Source organism: Corvus moneduloides, chromosome 4 (assembly GCF_009650955.1).
Source record: "Corvus moneduloides isolate bCorMon1 chromosome 4, bCorMon1.pri, whole genome shotgun sequence".
NCBI classification, from domain to species: Eukaryota; Metazoa; Chordata; class Aves; order Passeriformes; family Corvidae; genus Corvus; species Corvus moneduloides.
In genome coordinates, this window is record NC_045479.1 from 36,617,229 (window position 1) to 36,637,827 (window position 20,599).

At 39.8% G+C, this 20,599-nt stretch overlaps 1 protein-coding gene across 2 annotated transcripts in view; it reads right to left on the minus strand.

Annotated features, from left to right (window-relative positions):
- Positions 1-20,599, minus strand: part of NAV3 (neuron navigator 3) — a 528,805-nt gene that overhangs the window by 486,861 nt on the left and 21,345 nt on the right. The window lies entirely within an intron of this gene.

Consider the following 20,599-nt stretch of genomic DNA (forward strand, 5'->3'; position numbering starts at 1 on the left):
TTTTTCTTCTGCTTTTGATTTTAAGAACCAGGTGTTGCCCTACAAAGGAAAAAACCCAGCCTGGATAAGATGAAAACCAGAAAAAATACCAGAAAAATACACAGTCTCTGTCAGATCCCACCTTTGCATGTGGGATTTGGAACTATCTGAGCAGTGAGAGCAGTTAAGTAGGTTTTAGCTTTTTGAGTCTGCAATGTCCAGCCAGTCAGATGTCACTGTATTTGAGATATGCCATTTGAAATATTCCCATCAAATATGGTGCACAAAGGGCATGACCAAAATAGGTTTGTATGACCTTACCTTGCATTACCTCTTCAACCTTTGCATGCCTCTAAGATGAATATTCAATAAAGGAGAAACACAAAGAACAGATATAAAGCTTTGAAAAGCTTCACTACTAGTCAACAAATTAATGGAGTTTTAGACTAAAATGTGTGGTGGCTTCATACTGCTATCCTTTCCCAGATAAATTAGCTGTTTCTGCTCTTCACACAATTCCATGTTCTAATTTGCTCATGAAAGATGTTAAAAGTTCATAGAGAAAAAAAAAATAGAAAGGATAGATTCCAGGTAGTGATCAAAAAGTCTTGTATATTCTACATTTAATATAGATAGATAATACACATTTAACAAAAATATGAAAAAACAGATGTTGGAAGTATATATAGTCTACGATTTAAGACTTCCTTACACCTTGAGAAATAGTACTCAGGACTATTTGAACATTTTGAGGAGGTGAAGAGATGCAACATTTTTTTCCCCGTGTTTTAAACAATTCATTATCCACATCCTTAGTTCAATAAACCCAACGTGTCTGAGTCAGAGTATCTACCATTAGAAATCCCAGTGTAAGTTTCAGAGTGCCAGAAGAGTCCCTGAGAAAGCTTGCTGGAGAAAGCTGTTGCTAAACTAGCCATCACATACATTTTAATTTAGTAATGAGTAAAGGTATTCATCTTTTCTTTTTGAAATTTTGATCTTATTGTAACAGTATTATTTTCTGTAATGAACATGAAAGCCAATTTCATTTGGCAGGGAAGATGTTTCCTTGCCTGCCTAATCATAGTTTACTTGTCCATGGAAATTTGGAGTGCCATAAATCCACAATATTTCTGAATTTTAAAAAAAAATTAGAATTTGACTGGCAGACAGAGGCAGCAAGTATATTTACTTAAAAATTCAATAATAATAGAGATCTGGATAAAAGAAATCTTCAATTATTCCTGTTAAAATTAGAATTGAATTAAATTAAATTGAAACATTCTCCTATGCCTCTATCTCTTTCCAGTAGTGTAAGTTTGATTTAAATAGTTTTCATGATTGTTTTACTATGTCATTCTTGCTTTCAAAAAATTAGAAACCTCATGAAACCCAGACTAGATGGAATGAATAGATAACAAGATCCTTTGATCTGGAGACTGGTATCACCTCCTTTATGTACAAAAATAAAACCTTTTTTCAACAAGAATGTGACAAATCACACAGCTCTAACACTTCATGGTTTAATTCTAGAGGCTTTCCTATAGTCTGAGAAGAAAAGCAATTTTTTTCAAATTGAGGAATTAATTGAAAAATACTATCACGGGGAAAAAAAACCAAACACCAAAGGCTAGGGAGGGTGGTGAAGAGAGAATATGTTTAACCTCCATATTCTCATCTCCTGTCATTTAAATTAGGACCACAGCCATACAAAAATCTAAGTAGTGAATCCTTTTGTCTATGAAAATCCTCTGCTATTACCACTTCTCCAGCATTTCAGCACATAAGTTTTCCAAATACCATTCTCAGCTACCGTCTCTTGCCCTTTGCACCTCTGCCCTCTCAACTTATTGCAAACCATCCTGTCACACTCTCAGGTCCATTTGTTCATAAAAAAGCAATTTTCCCACTGTATCCAGCCCCTTACACAGCCAAAGCCCTGGGCATTGGGCTTACCTTCTGGAAAACCCAGCTCAGATTCTGCTCTACCAGACTGGGAGCAACCTGCCGCCTTTGCGAAGAGCTGCACACTGGCCTCACAGTCTTGTAAAGAGGAGAAAAATTTTCCCACCTGAAAGTATCTGCAGTGAGCAGGCTATTTTCACAGATCAGGTGGAATGCATAAAAGGACAAGAAGCTGTCTAAAGTTTTGATGTGCTACTGCCAAATTTGTCTATGTGAAAGTAAGGAGTGAACAGCAAGACTCATTTTTAATTAGTCCCAGCAAGTCATTAAATTGTCACTTATTTTGCAGGCTGCAAGATGGATAATAGAGTTCCTGCATTACAATCTGGTACAAAAACAGGAAAGTAAACTTATTCAAACACACACAAATCCAGACATATTGCTAGTAAAATGTTTATTGATGTTATGCAATACATTCCAAGCACATCTCAAATATTCATTAAGAAAAAAAGATGAACACAGCAAATAAACATTTTACCAATTAAGTGAAAGCTATTTAAAATTTTAGGCTGTATTCATTAAAATTGGATTCCATTCTGACATTAACTAAAAGCAACTTTGTGGAGTTCCACATTTATCTTTTTTCAGTAATTTACATATAGAATGCAGCCATTTGCAAATCAAAGTACACTTTTTGTGCTGCTTGTACTGCAAATTCAACATGGACTCCCAACACAAATGCTTCTCAGGACTGTCTCTTGCATAATACTCCTCCATGTCCTCCAAATGCATCAGAAGAGCCAGAGCTGCTATTCCCAGTCCCCCCTGCACACACCACCTTCACTCTCCTCAGCATGACATGTGGTTCCCTCCTCAGCTGTAGAGATAAGAGCAGTCTGGGGCTCTTCCTCAAGTACACACACAAAGAGTTATTATTTGTATTTGCTGCTGTTTGGAGAAGGAGATGGGAATACTTTCAGGTCCGACCCGTTTCCACACAAGCACTGCCAGAGCAACGCGCGGTGTCTCTGTGCCCGCCTCTGCACCCTGCTTGGACACCACTACAAGGCTCACGTGTCAGGTGGACTGAGCTGACCTCAGCAGAGGCAGCTGAAATCAGGTGAGTTGGGTGAGCAATAAAGGGGCCCACCAGGTAAGGTCTCCCCAGCTCCTCTGGCTACCTCCTCCCTCATCACTGTCTGCTCAGTGAGAGTAAGCACTGTGTGTGAACACCAAAACATCACAAAACCACTTCATGCAGGACTTGGAGTCTTCTGCCATTTCCATGGATTAAATAGGTTTATAGTGTCAAAAAGCAGCACAGCCACTGCAAGAAAAGGATAGATGAAGTCATGGGAATGGGACAGGACAGAACAGGAGCATGTGTCACAATCCTCTAATACAAGCGAGGGTCGTGATGGATCATTTCTGGATGCATGGCAGCAGCAACACATCAGAGAGCCTCAGCAACCTGAGGAAGAGCATTCTGATTGCCATAATGAACTGGCACTTATTATAGTGGCAGTGCGCGGTGGAAGGCAACTACGCAGAAACTGAAGCAACTACATTGCTTCAGTGAGGCTCTGAAACATGGACTTTTCACGTTAAATTTGTGTGAAAAGAGATGCCAGTATATGTAAAAGGACTTCAGTATAACACATGAGGAGGGATGCACAGAGCCAGTCTTTGAAGCCTGCTACTTCACTGCTGTACTGGCGCTGTGGCACAACCTTCCTTTCCTCCATGGACATGAGCAAATACAGTTCAGCACTCTGGGGGGTCAATATGCAAGGCAAGGTGATACCCTTCCCTCAGAGCTATTTTTTCTGTCTATAATCACACAAATCTAGTTCATCTTCATCAAATATGATTGGGAGAAAAATGAAAGTGCATTTTGTCTCCCCTACCCCTGTGAAATAGGCATTGCTGGAATTCACGAGTTGCATCGGCACTACCTACTACTTGCATCAATTTTAATCATTTTCTAAAAGCTATTTCTTGCACAAACTGCATGAATGACAAGATAGAAATGAATGGCTGCACCCTACCTTGCAAGGGCCGTGTCCTGGGTTGCAGTGTATTCTATTACCATCCTCAGGAGCTGTTGAAATCAGGTGGGGCAGTGTTTCCTTGCCTCCTCCCCCCAGACTATCTTTCTGTTAATGGCCCATCATTGTCCTGCCGCCTGACTCAGAGATAACTCTCTCCGAACTATCTTCTGTTAATGAGCCTAATCAACACTTGGCCTCATGACTCATTACCCCATTGTGAGATGCTCCACCCAGAGGGAGGAACCAAGCATCCCATCGTGGATATAATCTGAGGCCGAACACCAGAGACAAGGCCTTTCTACTGGATTTCCAGAGGACAGGAGCTACACAGCCACCACTGGACCTTCTGAGGAAGAGCAGGCCCTTTTTTCTACAGGATCACCACTTCAGAGGACTGCAGCCACCATTCTACCAGACTGCTATCACCACCCTGCCTAACAGGGTGTCAGGTTGTATCTTGACTCTGTCAGTTTGAACCAGTGTTTTCTTTTAGTTTTTTTTTTTCTTTCCTTTTCTTTAACTTCCCCATTAAATTGTTATTCTGACTTGGTGCCTCCCACTGGTTTGTTTTCAAACTAGTACAGGCCGGTTATTTCATCAATTCTCTCCATTGGTGTGATTAACCAACAATCCACCAAAGTTCACCAATTTCATCTCATTATTTTGCCTGAAGATACTGTGAATGAGGTACTGTATCTACCTTGAACTTGCTGTAATTTTAAACTGCTCCACTTTATCACAGCTCTTCATCTGAATGACTGGTGACAGGAACTTGCCACTGTAAAATTAATAACATATTGACACTTCCAGCCCCTCAGTCTATCTTTGAAGTTTTAAAGCAATATCAAGGAATAGGTTATTTTACTTCAAAGTGTTGACAATTTGTATAAGACCACAATTCTCCAAATGTAAACAAAACGGAAAGCACACATTTTGGCAGTAACAAATAAATCAAATTTGCATTGGAAAGCATTGAAGGCTAGATATTTCTGGCGTATCTACAAGGACTCTAGGGCACAGAAGAAGAATGTTAAATGGTCTCTTTCCTTCATTATTAAAATCACTGGGGATAGACTGCTCTCACCCAAGGCTGGGTAGACTGGGTCATGGGTCCAACTCCCTCTTGGAAAACACTAGCTATGATCTAAGCTGTAGCATGATGCTTCTCTCTTGTACCAGGGATGGCTCCTTTTTCCTTCCATGTGCCCCTGCATCCCATGAGGGGTGAGCACTACTTGTAGGAAGCAGAGTCCCAGAGTAAGACCACAGGGAAACACAAGCAAGATTTAGAGGTAGCAGCTGTGAACTTCACAGGGTGCCTGCTGCCACTCAGTGACTGCAAAGTACAGACCATATGTGCAATTCCTTCCTTGTCACTGCCCTCAGTGGGGATGCTTCCCCTTGCCCCATGTTTCTTCTGACTGTTCTCATTGTAGAAATGAATGTGCGTTTTCACCTGGGTTTAAGCCAGGACATTCTACTGCCCACACACAGTCTTCTGAGCTAGAGTGCATGGTGCTGCGTGTCTGAGTTGCCTGCACAGCTTTGGATATCCATTAAAGGTGGGACTCCAATCAGCTGGTCAAGCTTCCCTTTCTTGAGTGAAGCTGCAGAGTGAAGCTATCTGAAAGCATTCAACCCTCCAGATAGAATCATTAAAGTTGGAGAAGACCTCCAAGACCATCCAGTTCAACCTCCAACTGAATACCACCACGCCTGCTAAACCATATCACAAAGTGCCATGTCCACTCATGTTTTGAACGCTTCCAAGTAGCTCCACCATTTCCTTGGGGAGCCTGCTTCAGTGCTTAACCACCCTTTCAATGAAGAGATCTTTCCCAATATCCACCCTGAACCTCCCTTGGCGCAACATGAGGCCATTTCCCTTTGTCCTTTTGCTAGTTGCTTGGGAGAAGAGGACAGCCCTCAATGGAACTTCTTACAGCCATGAAGCCCCACAGCCTGGGCTGAGTCTTATTGCTTAAAAGCTCCATGGGAGTGAAAGCAGGTATACAGAGTCATAGAACAGTTTGGTTTGGAAGAGTTGCTCTCTTAGTCTTCTCCAAAGGACAGAACAGTAATTCCTACACTGATACAGCTGGTAGCAGTGGGTGGTGAGGAGGTACCCTGACAGGGGTTCAGCCCACAAAGATGTTGGGTCCCTGGGTCTAATCACGTGTGGCTGAGCCCAGCTGCTCCCAGGGATAGTGACAGGAACAAACCTTTATTGTCAACATGCTTGCACACAGGTCGTGTGCAAATTGGCACAAACATATGCAAACATATGCTAAGTTTGGGATGCCAGTGTCTCAGGAACATACCTGAGCAGAAATATTTCACTATTAAAAGGAGTTTTCAATCTATGTCCACTTTCTATTTCAGAGCTTCTTTTCTAAATCTCTCTATCTCTTCCCCAAATTATTTATCTGTATACCAATCATTTTAGCAAATGCTTCACATGGAGCTATAATTTTTCCAATGGATTTACACAAAGAAGAACAGAGAAATAACAGTGGAGAACATGAAAAGTCAGAGGGACAGTACCCTTTTCTTACAACAATACACTACAGAAGTCAGAAACTACCTCTAATACTGCTTGAGCATCCTCCTGAATGCGGTATCCAATAAGGTTATTCTTGGACAGCAGTATACTTTTTTCCTCATAATTTATTCATTGCAAAGTCTAATCCTCATGCTGATAAGGCAATATACAATAAGCAGAAGAACATAATCATGTTTGAGGACAAGAGTAAGAAAGCATGGCCAAGCCATTTCCTGCTTTGTCACAAATGATTTCAACACCATTTTGTTTTATTTCTTCCGGGAAGCTGAAAACAGTGTCTAACATTTCAACCAGAGAACTGTATTAAGCATAGTCTTTTCTCTATCAGTATTATTAGTCAAGGATGAATTTTATAGCCTGAAAACATGGACAAGCTGGATTAAAAGGGAAAGAAATGGTGGGATGAGCTCTGCTGTGCAGGGAATATGATAGAAAAAAGATGTATGATATTATTACAGTTGTCTTGTTCATGACTGAAGCCTCTATTAACCTAAACCACAATTAGAGCTATATTGACTGATGATGGAAAATGCTACTGGACTGGTGCTGCTCATGGAGGAATGTCCTAAAAACCTTCTCTGCACTTCAATGCACATGCTTTTTGCAGGGCTCAATCCACTCATGTTCCTACAACTTTTGAAATTCTGCTATCCACCTGTAATCATCTTTTTCAGCCCAGAATCTGTTGTTATGATATCTGGGGCAGGAAGGAGAGAAGTGGCCTCAGTTAAGGAGTCAATGCCTTGGTTAGATAGTCAGTGACTCTAGGAAATAGATCTCCCATTGGCATAGAAATCACAAGGCAAATGTCATATTTTCCATCCAGCACTGTCCCTATCATATGCTATGAGGGAGTGATCTTGCATCCTTGCTCAAGCATTTGAGTGATTTGTGTCAGTATCTGGATTCTTTACAAGTAGATGCCTAAGCATAATGAAAAAATAGCATGAGGCAACTATCTCAGTGGTTTGATCCAGGAAGTTTCAAGAGTCTTTCATAAACTGCAATTGAATGAACTTTCGGATTAAAGACCCATCTTCAGCTCTTTGATCTGGTGTGCATCAGTTAAGTACTGAACTCGAGCAGCTGCTATTTCCCAGAGGAGAAGAGAGGTTTTATAGCAACCAGACATGTAAGAAGAAACAAGAAGAACATGGAGATCAGTAAAGAGAATGAAATAATACTGGGCAGTGAAACAGATACTATGAAACAGAGTACACAACATCAGGAAATAGCGTGCAACATGTCAGAAGGTCTTTTGGAGGTCAAGCAGAGGATGTTTCACTTTCATCGTATAAAGCAAGAAAGACTGTCTTGAACAAAATAATGGAATCAGTATTGCATGCATCCAAAGTGATGCCTTTTCCTGGTCTTAAAATCAAGAATCAAACACGGTTAGAAGGTGAAAAGGGATTTTACCTTGGTATTTATTTTAAGGATCCTTAGGTGCACTATGTCCAGGTGGAATGTGCTGAAATGCACACCACAATGACCCCACAATCAATCGGGTATAACATTATAGGCTTTACTAATTAGCATATCTATCAAAGATTCCCCAATGAGAGGCTCGAGTGAGCCCCCTCCCCAAGGAGCCTTCCCCTGGATGGTTCAATCTGAGTTTACAGAATGTCTTCTGGAGAGGACCTTGGGGTCTGGGGCACACTGATCCCTAACTATGAGGCTTCTAAAATGTTGAGTCTCCTAGCTTGACAAACAAGTCCAAGAATGTAGGCAAAAACCACTAAGAATACAGAAGTTATAAAAAGATATAAAAGGGGTGGCATCAAAAATTTATTTTGTGCTCCTGATTCACGTGAGATATGGAGGGGATGGAGGGGAGGGGAAGGAAGGGGAGGCGAGGCGAGGTGTAAATAACCTAAGCAAAGGACAACCCAAAGGATTATAAGCTGTCCTACGGGCTTGAAAGGATAAAAAAGAGCAAATATATATGCATATAAAAATCTTAAGCAAATACCATCTTCATAAAATAAGCAACACTGCCCTGGGAAATCACCTAACGGGGTCTCACAGTTCTTGGCTAATTTTGTAATTATCCACAGTCTTTGTTAATTGATCAGCATTTTGGCATCATCTGATATTGTCCAAGATTTGGTTCCAAATACAGCAGTGTATTTCACATAGATGTAAAATTACATTTTTATACTGAGATACTAGGCAGTTAAGCTTTATTACTGATATTTTCTTACATAAGTGCTTCAGGTTAAATATGGGATTTTCCAGGGTTCAGAGCCTTAAGCAGCACTCGCTGAACAAAAATTTTGATTTCATACATGTATAAGGCAAGTACAATGATCACAGTGAAATACAGTCCATTATATAAAAAAAGAAAAAAAAAAAGAGGAAATGATTGTGTTTTATTACTGGTTTTTATTAGAAATAACTTGTTTCTAATTGAAGAATTGATTTCTACTCTCTATTACATACATGTTGATTTCAAATTGCTTTTTATTTCAGTGAAGAATTTTTGAGTCAATCTTGTTCTCAGAGTTTTACAAAGTTGTTCTCTAGTAACTATGTTTTAGTCGTAAATATTTTTCACATTTTTTCCAATTATATTAAAAGCCCACGTCCTTTAAGACAACTTTTCATTAAGCTATTTGACACATTTCACAAAATAGCAATGGAAATTTTAAAAGTGCAATTATTACCTTAGAAATATATATCTACAGTATAGAACTGTGACAATTAATGCTAAGAGAAGAGGAGGAATATTTTGATATTGTTACTGAGAAAAAGAAGATGATAAAATTGAGAGAAAAGAGAAATCTGGGAGGCTGAGATAAACTTGCCATCCCAAGAATGAGAGAAATAATTTATTCAGCTGGGTTATTCAAGCACAGCCTGTCAACTTCAAAATCCTAGTTCTATTTCTACAGCATGTTTTCCATACATGTAGTAAACATCATGTTCCATATGAGAGAACTTCCAATCACAATGACTGTAATTAAGCTACCATTATTAATTAAGATTGTAACAAACCAAGAACACACAAGATACCTGATTTTTCTTTTCTTTTTTTTTTTTTTTTTCCACTTTGGGTGAAATATTTGGACTTTTTTGAGCTGTGACTTTTTTTCCAAAATTTATATAAATGAGAACAGTGGTAATTGTTGGATTGAGGTAAAAGATCTGCTGGAAGGAAAAATAAAGTACTAAGGCTGAGGAACAGGCACTGCAGGAAAAATTTCCATGGACTAGGGAGACCAGGTAGTAGCACATCCCTAAGCAACTAAGTGGTCCTTATCACAGACCAAGCCCCCAGCGGGCTTGACTGTCTTCAAAAGAAATTAAAATTCATTTTCCTGTTGTTGAGAGCTTACATGTGGGAAGAGATGAGAAAGGAGGGGAAGTAAGAGAGATAGAAATAACAGAGAAAGGATATGTCTGACAACTAGCCAAGACAACATGACATGGGTTTTAAAACATTACAACAGAGGAGGAATCTGAGGGAAAACAAACATACACACCACACACCCCCAAAACACGTTTGCAGATTCTTATGTCACCAAATAAGGGCTGGAGAAAACACTCAAGTGATAACATGAAAGTTTTGCAAAAGTGTTTTATAACTGGCATCATAAAGGCAATAGTCCATACACCACTAGGAGGGCTCTGGAAGTAAAGTGAAATGCCTTAACATCAAATTAAAAGAATGAATACCAACACAAATAAGAAAAGTGGATGGCAAGAGTTGTTACAGTAAGTAACAAAAGCATTACTGGAAAAGAAAAACAAAATTGGTACGAGAGAAAGTAACACATTTGCAGCAGAGTCATAAGACAAAGCAAGTTCCTTCCTTCTCCTTAGAGGATAAAAGATCTCTCTCCACCAAAAACCTAATAAGGAGATACTAAAATGGGACCAAATATTGGAGTAATGCACCCCAAAACTTTGGAACATCATCCATCCTGCAAGGAAACACCTGGATCTACAGAGTCTACCAAACACCCTAAAGAGTGATCTCAGGACTTCCCAGGGATCAGAAGGAAAGTTCCTGTCTGGGCTCAGGAGCTGCCTCGAGCGAACAGCTGCTTTTTCTCTGTGTTCTGTAAAGTGCTTCTGTGTGATGGTTGCCTGTAATTGCTGCTCTTGAAAGAGCTGCTCGAGAGCTTGCACAGGTCTGTACTGAAAGAGCACTTCCCTCATCTCTCATGCAACACAAAAGGCCACCTGCTTATATTAATTCTCCTTACTTTCTTATGGGGAGGGGTATGATAATAACCAAAACAAAAATAAACAGAGGAGATGTCCATGGGCTAAAGAAAACACTTTCTGAGAATGAACTTTAGAAAATGCACAGAGAATCCAGGTCACTACAGACTAGTTAACTCTACATCAGTACCTTGACAAATACGGGTAGCAATAAATAGAGAAAAAAACAAAAAACCCCAACACTTTAACAGTATTCATTTTAGCTTGTAATCACACATAATATGTAAAGACAAAAACCCCTTCATAAAGACTAATGCAATTTCAGAGCTTGTTGGCAGTTACAGTTCAGTGTTTCTGGAGACTGAAAACCAGTCCAGCATGAATTGCATAACAAATGACTGCATTAAATCCACTCATCAGGCTTCGGAATCCAGGCACCAATCCTGAAATTCAGTACTAAGTTACACTCAGGCTGGTGAAACCATGGGCTACCATGCAAAGAAGCACTCTCTCACCAGACTCCTCCCTAGCATTACAAGTAGCAACCATGCGACCACAGCACCAGCTGGCGCAGTGACCTGCCTGGCAGAAGATCAATCTGCCAAAAGAAGGTTTTGGATCCAATCAGTTGGCTAAACTGACTCACTCTGCACTCACAGATTGCTCAACCTGGTACAAAGTAAGCCAGGGAAACAGATGAGATGAAGGAAGTGTGGGACTGCCCCTACCGAACACAGCCTCTACTCACACCATGATACATGCAAAGCCAAACCACACACTGAGATGTTCACAGGGGCTAGAGGGAGCAATACATTAGTCTTTGCAACTATTTAATAACCAAGGTTAATCTCAAAGAAAGTGCCGTTTTCCTACTGTGACCATGACTGAGAGGTCTGCAGTCTTAACAGCTGTCAGAAAGCATAGACTTCAGACCAGTATGGCGCTTCTGAAATTGGAACCTAAATGCAGAGCAAATACATACTTCCACGCAGAAAATTTGTCAGACTACATCTAAAAAATTGATTTCACTTTAGGAGAATGTTCCAGCACAATACTGCACATGAATCAACAAATTTAGCTTAGCAAATTTAGCTCATAGCAACTGAGGAACCTGCCATGTCTTCAAAGACAAGGTATTTTCACCAGCTGCACCTCCCTGAATGGAGAGGAAACACCTGCAGCATCCACAAGATACTTTGTACTATGTCTAGTGTCAGATATACCTGCCAGACAATGTTAAGCTATAATTAAGCTATTTTGGATTTTCCTTATCAGCAGAATCCATCTTTGATTCAGGTACAAATCAAACACTTTATTATTCCTACCACTAAAAGACATCCATATGGAAAAATGTATAGATGACTGTAATAGATCATTAAAATAGCACAGAAAAGCCGATTCAGATACAAATTTAGACTTTGCAGTACTGTATACCTCTGATGACTAGCAGTATATTAAATTAGTGAAAATGTATATACATGAGTGATAAAGATGTCCAAAAGAAAAAGACTGAGAAACAATATTAAAACCAAACAAAAATACATAGCCTAATGTGTTCCATTTCTCTGTCCCTTCTTCTTGGGTGTAAAGGGTGTGTTTCTGACACTTGCAGAGCATGCTTCCCAAATGGAAAATGGCTGCCAACAAATGAAATGTTGCAGCTGACACCACGCAAGTTTGGCTTTTTTTTTTTTTATTCACTTAGGGGAGTTATTACACAAGCATTTGCCTCTGGCAGCCCATTCTAATGCACATTGTGATAATGTCTCATTTGGACACAGACTGGCAAAGATTATGCATAGCTTACATAGAGACTATCTCATATTTTTGAGGCCTGATCTTGGACATGGTTGATTGAAAACATGGGTCCCTTTATTCTTCATGCTTTGGTTGTCGGTCACCACTATACATTTCTCTACTGCAAGCCCTGCCTCTCCCTTTTCTAAATCTCACTGCTGTATGTTCTCCAAAGGGGAAGAGCCACGGAACGACGACCTGCTCATACTTGGGTTATTCTGCTGTCCACTTTTTCTTAAAACAACATAATTCACTCAGGAGCTTTGGTTTGCATGTCATGGAAATTGAATGACATGATTTGCAAATGAAGTAAATTATAAAGAGAACTTCAAATTAGCACGCACAATGTGATACTCTACTGCCTGTAATAGAAGGGGATTAATTTGTGTGTTCTTAGAAGAAGTAGCTATTGGATTTTTTTGAAATCTAGAGGTGACAGTAGGATTATGCTGGAGTTTATCCCTTCCCAGATACTCTTTGCATTTCTCCCCTGTACTTCTCGGTTAAGCGGACAATCCACATGCTTCAGGCACAGGTTATCCACCACAGAGTTCTTCTAAGCATGTCCTCAAAATAAGGCTCCTCCAGCCTTGCCAGTCCTTCCCAAGGAACCAAAGCCGGCATGGAAGCTTACATGTCACCTGCCCACTCTGTGATCTGTCTGGGCATGAGAAACATTGTCTGCTAGAAGAACCCTTTACCTCACAGCTCTGAGTCCCATTCCCAACCTGAAGAAAACCAGCTCATGCTTGCATGTACTGTAAACCACCTGTGCCATTTCTCATCCCCCTAGACCTTCTCTAACACTTCAGCCTATCTATTGATATCCCACATGATTTAAGACTCAAATGTCCACCTACCTCCATTTTCTACCCCTTCCAAAGCTTTACACTTTGGAAGAAGAACTGTCATAGATCTGCTTTGGAAACAATTACTTTCCTCAGCTCCATCATAGGGAGATAGTAGTCTTTGAAACCAAAAGAAGTATGTTTAAACAAAAGAAACTCTCTTTCACATTTCAGTGCATTGGGATTTTATTAGAGAATTTTTAAGCCATGTTTTATTTTAAAACTGAGATTGACTTGATATTGACTGCTTAGTGGCACATATATAAATAGCACTAGTGAATGCATCAGAGCTCTGTAACTGCAAAAACATGGAAAATAATGATGTCCTCTCTCCTTCACGTATGCTTTCCTATATAGCCACTGGTTTACTATTACTGCAGTGTTGCAGGACTCTGATGGCGTAGAGCCAATAACACTGTCAAAACAAACAAACAAACAAAAATTCCTGGCAGCAACATGTAGATATGGAGGGGAAGAACAAAATTCAAAAGCTACCCAAATGAGAGTGTGTAAAATATGTCAGAAATACCAAGAAAACAAGGACAACTCCTGTGATAAAGAGAAAGCAAGGGTCCCTTTATAGATTCCTTCTTCCAACTTCCGATTTAGTGCACTGAGATTTCTGGATTATGTAACCTCTTCAGTGGCTGCACTTTGTAATGAATTAAATATAAAAATGAATGACTGAATCAATATAGCTATTAATGATGATAGTACAGGCCAGCAAAGAAGCAGCATCCACTAAAAAGGACAGCACTGTCCTTTGTGAAGTAGTTGAGCAAGGCTTAAAATTATCAAAGCACTAAGTTTCAGAGTTAATAACCTCTCAAATGAGGTTCTCATATTTCACCTTGTCAAGATCATGAAGGAAGGCACACTTCCCTTCACATTTTTTAAGACTGTCTTTGCAGCAATAAGAGTCAAGGGACCATTTTATCTTTAAACAAAACATCAGATTTCAGAACCGAATTTATGGCAAAGGATAAATTTTGAAGATGTACAATTCTAGAAAACAGAAGATTTTTGCTAAACTATCTACCATGTTCATGCTAGGAAATCAGCACTATTTTCAAAGTCTTAGCACCTTTCTAGAAAAGATTATTTGAACATAGCTCTAATTATAAAAATGGTACCAGGTTTTTACTAGGCATTTTCCTAATTTGAGATATACATAAAATACCAAAAGAAAATTATGAGCAGCTTTCCAACAAGAACTGACTCTATCTCCAGAGAGACATGTATATCTGCTAAATCTCAGACCAGACAGAGCTTTAGAACTGTAAAAATATGGATGCTTACTAAGTTTCTACTTAACAGCATAGCCAAGAAACAATGCTTCAAACAAAGCTCTAGCTGTGGCCTGCCAGAAAAAATGAACTTTACTGCCTTCAAGCAACTGTGGTCTGGAAAACAACACTAGCCAACATCTATCACCGTCAAATGTTTAAACAAAAACACATTATTCCTTTCTCAGATTTTCCTTCTTGCTATCCCTTATAAAGTGCAGTGTTCCAATTCTTCCAGCCTTTCCTCATAAAGCCCATGGTCCTAAATGACAGTATGCTACTGATCCTCAAGCATGAGATTAAGTCATCACACGGGATGAAGTGATCTGTCTAATTAAGGTAAAGAAGACATGATGTTTTTGAGGGCCATCCTTCTTGAAGAAATGCATTTCTTCATAATTTCACCAGATTTAACACATATATGGTGCCAGCATGAAGTCAGAAGTTCACACCTTGTCTTGCCCACCACTTCTCTTACATCTTAATCACTGCCCTGTAGGGAAATGTGCAGGTCTTCATTTCTGTGCTGATCGCTATAAGCTTTGACTGGTATTACCAAAGCTGGAGCAGCTTGTGAAGAACTGCAGCCCATGGGGGGGTACCCCCCCATCCTGGAGCAGTTCATGAAGGACTGTATCCTGTGGTAGGAACCCTAAGCTGGAGCAGGGGAAGAGTGGGAGGAGGAAGGAGCGGCAGAGATGAAATATTATGAACTGACCACAACCCCCATTCCCCATCCCCCTGCACCAGCTGGGGGGTGAGAGAGGTAGAACACTTAAGAGTGAACTAAGCCTGAGAAGAAGGAGGTGGGAAAAGTGGTTGTTAGTCCTGTCTTTGTCGCTGACCTACTCTGTTTCTAACCAGGAGAACATGAAATTAATCTTCCCCAAGTTAAGCCTGTTTTGCCTGTGATGGTAATCCGTGAGTTACCTCCCTCTCCTTATCTCAATACATGAGTTTATTTTCTTTCCCCATCCTGTTGATGAGGAAGAGTGAGACAGTGGCTGGATGGGCATCTGGCAGCCAACCAAGGTCAAAATTCCCCTTCCCTATAATAGCAACTAGTCCCCACCAATGGAAATAAAAACCAAAAAAGCACCTGCATAACCAGTTAGAGATCACTTACTCCAGCTCAGTGAACAGAAACTTGAGCATGTGGGCTGAACCATGGCCTGTCTGATGAGGGACCCACTCCTGCTTCTGCCCTTATCATTCAGAAGACAATCCAAATCCAGCTGTGAGAAGGAGTACGGGACAGCACATTTCCAGTTTGGTGGTTTTTCATGTTATCTTCATGTGGTGTTCACACTAACCAAACTGATTATTACAAGCAGATATTAAATAGCAGTTATGTTCCATGGAGAGCAAACAAATATTTTTCAGCAGGTGGAATATTTCACAGCAGCAGAAGGGTAACATACTACCAGCAGTGCTTTGGTTGGTTTATTTCTTTAATATGAATATATTGTTTTGAGAGGAATCCTAAGGAATATTTTAGGGAAAGGAAGAAATTGATATCTAAAGATCCTTCAAACTGAAAATCTATAAATTCTCTTTACAATCAAAGATGGGGTGAATGACAATATTACATATCGAAAGGTTTGGCTTGAGAAAGTTATTTCAGACTGAACCACACCTTTCCTAGTCAAGGAGCTTCACTTCAAAGGATACTGGACTAACAGCATATCAATTGTTGTATGCAGAATTTTTTCCCTTCCTTGGCTTTTTCCAAAGATGATTATAGAGTGGCATATGTGAGGGGGTACAAACTCCCTCTTGTTTCTGCTACCTTTAGCAACAACCAGTCAGTTTCCACCAAATTTTACAGAGAGAGGAAGTCAAAAATCTACTAAATTCCTACAGTGTTTTTGAAGACAGGAATCAGAGCAGAGCCATTAAATTTGATCAGCACCCCCACTGAGAGAAAAGCTAAATGCTGAGTCTGGCTTTCAACACACAAAGAAGAACCCACTCATATCAAAGATATGATAACAGAGACTAAATTGCCTTTATCCCCATCCAGAAAAGCAGATTTCACCTCTGATGAGATGCGAGAGGATCAAACTTCACTCCGCATGACACATGCACAGCCACACCCACAAATACTCTTAGTAAACCAGGCTTCACAAGCTTCAGTGTTCCTGAACGTATTTCAGTGTTAAAAACTAACATGGATTTCTCTCCTTTCTTCAGCAACAAAGGCACTTTAAGCTCACTTAAACAGTGTTCTTTTTTGGATTGACCCCCAGAAAGCTGGGGGACAGCTTCAAAAATAAAAATATCAAGATGTTAGTCAGCAGTCCCTGGTTTATTGGCTAACCTGACACAGCCTCAGTCTGCCCTAGGGAGAAAATAAGTGGGTGTGTAAATGCAAAACATAACATTTCAAGTAATCTGTTTTGAGGCGTAACAGCATTTGCCATACTTATTCAAAACCACAGATCATTTCCATGGAGAATACTACAAGACAAAAAAGATAAATCACCCCATTGCATGCCAAAACCCTCTCCATCTCTGTAGCAAGAAACTGAAGAAGGGTGCAAGCACAGGGATACACACCCAGGATGACCTGCACATATTCCCTCCTATAAATGTTTAAGTAAGTAGGCAATTTTAATCTCAATTCTAAACTCATACTGCACACTGCCATGCGAAGACAGTTCCTTCTTCCATACAAAGTTGAAGCAGCTTAGAGCAAGATTCGAAATCTGGTAATTTATGCCACTTTATGCATTTGCTGACAGGAATACAATTCCACAATTTTAAATGATTTCCTGGGGTCGCTCCTGCATGTTGCCGTATAAAACAGTGTCAGTATTAGTCCCTTGTGCTGCAAGAGGGCATTAACACTACTACATCAAATGTGCAGTGTCAACAAGTAAATCAGGGATAGGAGTTGACGAGCTGAAAATTGAACCTACCTTTCAGTACGGCCGGAAGACCGACAGGCTGGATGGTTACCATAGTAATCCTGTGGCAGCTTCAGATTTATTGCCTTGTAGTGCACAGTTACAAAGGTTCTTCAGCTACCTTCTGCACTGCTTCCAGAGTCAAGAGGAATTCTATGATAAATGTCCACTACCCAAAGGATATATTCAAGGGGATGTAATGCAGGAAAGCTGTACTTTAAATGCAAATTACATGCTTTTTGCCCCTTTTAGAATATTAAAGAGCGATTTCAAAGGAATGAAAACAAAGAACTCTGACCTCTGACACCATGATTCTTTGCTCTACAGATCACAATTTTCTGTGGGACTGCCTACTGCATATTTAAGTAGCATGAAACTGAAAATGAGGCAATAAATTCTGCTAAAGATAGTCTGAGTAATGCATTGATTATGAAAATAAGCATACAACTGAGCAATTACTAGAGCAGGCAGTCACAGGGTCTTGTTCGGTATATTTAGATCATTCTGTAACCATTAGAAATTAAATTATTTCATTATATTTAATTTATATCCCTTTACATTTTCAATAACACAAAAGAATATTGCTATGTGGAATAAATATGATGAACCATTAGTATTCCAGTATTCACACACTACACCATAAAGAGCGTGCATTAATGTTACCAGATTGCATTAGATTTTAGTTTACCTCCATGATACGCTTTAAAGGAAAACACTGATAATTTGCCTTTTATTACTACCCTAAAAATTTCTTGCTACTCTGTTCAGCCACGAATTGAAAAAAGCAACTTCTTCTCTTGTTAGTAAGCATTGCAATTCATGAAGTATTCCATTATATTTTACTGGATTTTTTATGTCCATAATTCTCTTTGATTGCACAGCAATAAAAGGCTGAGGGAACACAGGCTATCTTTTCTACCAAGTGCAGAGGCACCATGCACTAATTTGTGTATTAGCAATTCCCATGTGGATACTACATTATTGATCCTGCCATCTAAATTCCACTATATGACAGGAAGGATATTGTGTGTAGGATTAATAAAATTATTTCCTCGAGCGATATTTTTTAAAGCATTGATTGTGTACTTTTACTTCAGAAAAGCTTCTCACAAATGTACATTACAGTGTGAAAACAAAATAGTTCTGTGGTGCAACATAGTAAATACAAATGAAGACATGCTGTGTGACACCAATTCTGCAATACGCCTGTGTATTAAAACATTAGGCTAAAACTGCTTTTAAAACACAAAGGGAGATGCATACTTTATAGATGGTTCATGCAAAAGGACACAACACTCATCTGATTAATAGAACACATATTGACATTGTAAGGTATGCTATCCCAAAGACAAACAGCATAAGGTTTACAGTCTGCTGTTTGCGCCCATGCAGTCCAAATTTTGTGACATTTGTACTGCAGAAACAGAGCCCCCCTCCAAGTGTTTCCTTTCAGAGACAAATTGAAAAAACATTATCAGAAGTGTCATCTCTTGCTTGTAAGATAAATAAAGGGGAGATTTTGGCTGGCTTATCAGCCAAACAGAAACACCAAGACACACTTAGGTAGGGTTCTCTGTAAGAGACGGTTACACATGAGCGGATGCCATTTTTCATTCAATCTGGGCTGCCCATTCTGCCTTAATGGTGACCTCCTCAGAAACCACCCCACTAGAAGAATCTGTTTGCTTTAAATCAAGTATATTTTGAAACAAAAACAGATGAAAAGAGAAGAGATAAAAAACAAACAAACAAAAAAACAAAACAAAAAAACAAAAAAAAAAAAAAAAAAAAAACAAACCACAAGAAAGAAAAAAAGCAGGGGGAAAAAGCATGTATAAAAAACCTCTAAGAACTATATGCACCCCCTCTCTGCCAAGCCTGGCTGCAGCTAAAGCAGCCTAAATGAAATGAAAAGTTTATCAGGTCAGGCCATGGCTCCTGCCTCCATATGTCCTTTCCCTCACAGCATGTTTTTTAATGACTTTGTATGCAGACATCAGGACTGAGCAAAGGGAGTTCTACACGTGGCCCCAGGATCTGTGGCAGTGGCAGTGGCTCTGGGCTATGGAGAGGCTCTGGATGGGGGTGTAAGTGTGGGTGTACCAGCCCACGTGCTGACTGTTGAATGCTCTGCTGTACAGGCAGCAAAACCCATCCCTGCACCCACTGGGGCCAGGCCACCTGATGGAGCCAGTGCCGAAGCTCCTCTGCTTCCTCTCAGCATCCTCAAAATTCCTCCGGCAGCAAAGGAAGTGCAGGGAGTGAGCAAGGCTTCATCCTGGTCTTTACTTTACTTTTTTTGCTCACCAGAGGTGTGGTCTTCATGGTTTACACACAGACCCAGAGGCACTGAATCTACAAAGCTATCATACATTATCACAGCTGGTGATTAGTTGTATTTCTGTCCATTAATTGCTGTACTATGGGTGGGGGTCCTTGCACCCCCCTTACCTGGTCCCATGCATACCCATGCACAATCACAGAGTCCCAACTGTAGTCCTATTTCTCCTACCAGATTTCAGCATAATATAAAATATAAAAAAAATATATATATTCATATATAAAATATAAAGCTACAAATCTCACAGAATATGTTCCTTACTGTATGATATTCTCCTTATAAAAAGTGTGTTGCATGGAGGGATCTATAAGAGTTCTCCCAAGACCAAAGCCTGGTTAATGCTCCTCAGGAATGACAGGTTCAATCCCACATCATTTCTTCCTTCGGAGCAAGTCCCAGAAAATTAATTTCTCAGTAGCTGACTGAGAAGCACAGAATCAGGCATTATTAGAACTGAAAGATGGCATTAATAAAACATAAGGAGTAGAAACAGATCAAATATGTAAGACTCAACAGCTGGTTGTCAATGAATTCATGTTGCTCGTCAGACACTATTACACGCTGTTCTAATCACTCTCACCAGGAAACATTTCAATGCACTATATTTTAGGTCACAAAAATATTTATTTCTGCTTTATGTAAAAATTATTACCAAACATAAATGCAACTATATGTTTCTTTTTCTCTCTTTATCTCTCCTGGTCAAAAGAACTTATATTCTGCAAAGGGCAGGAAAGAATCAGGGAT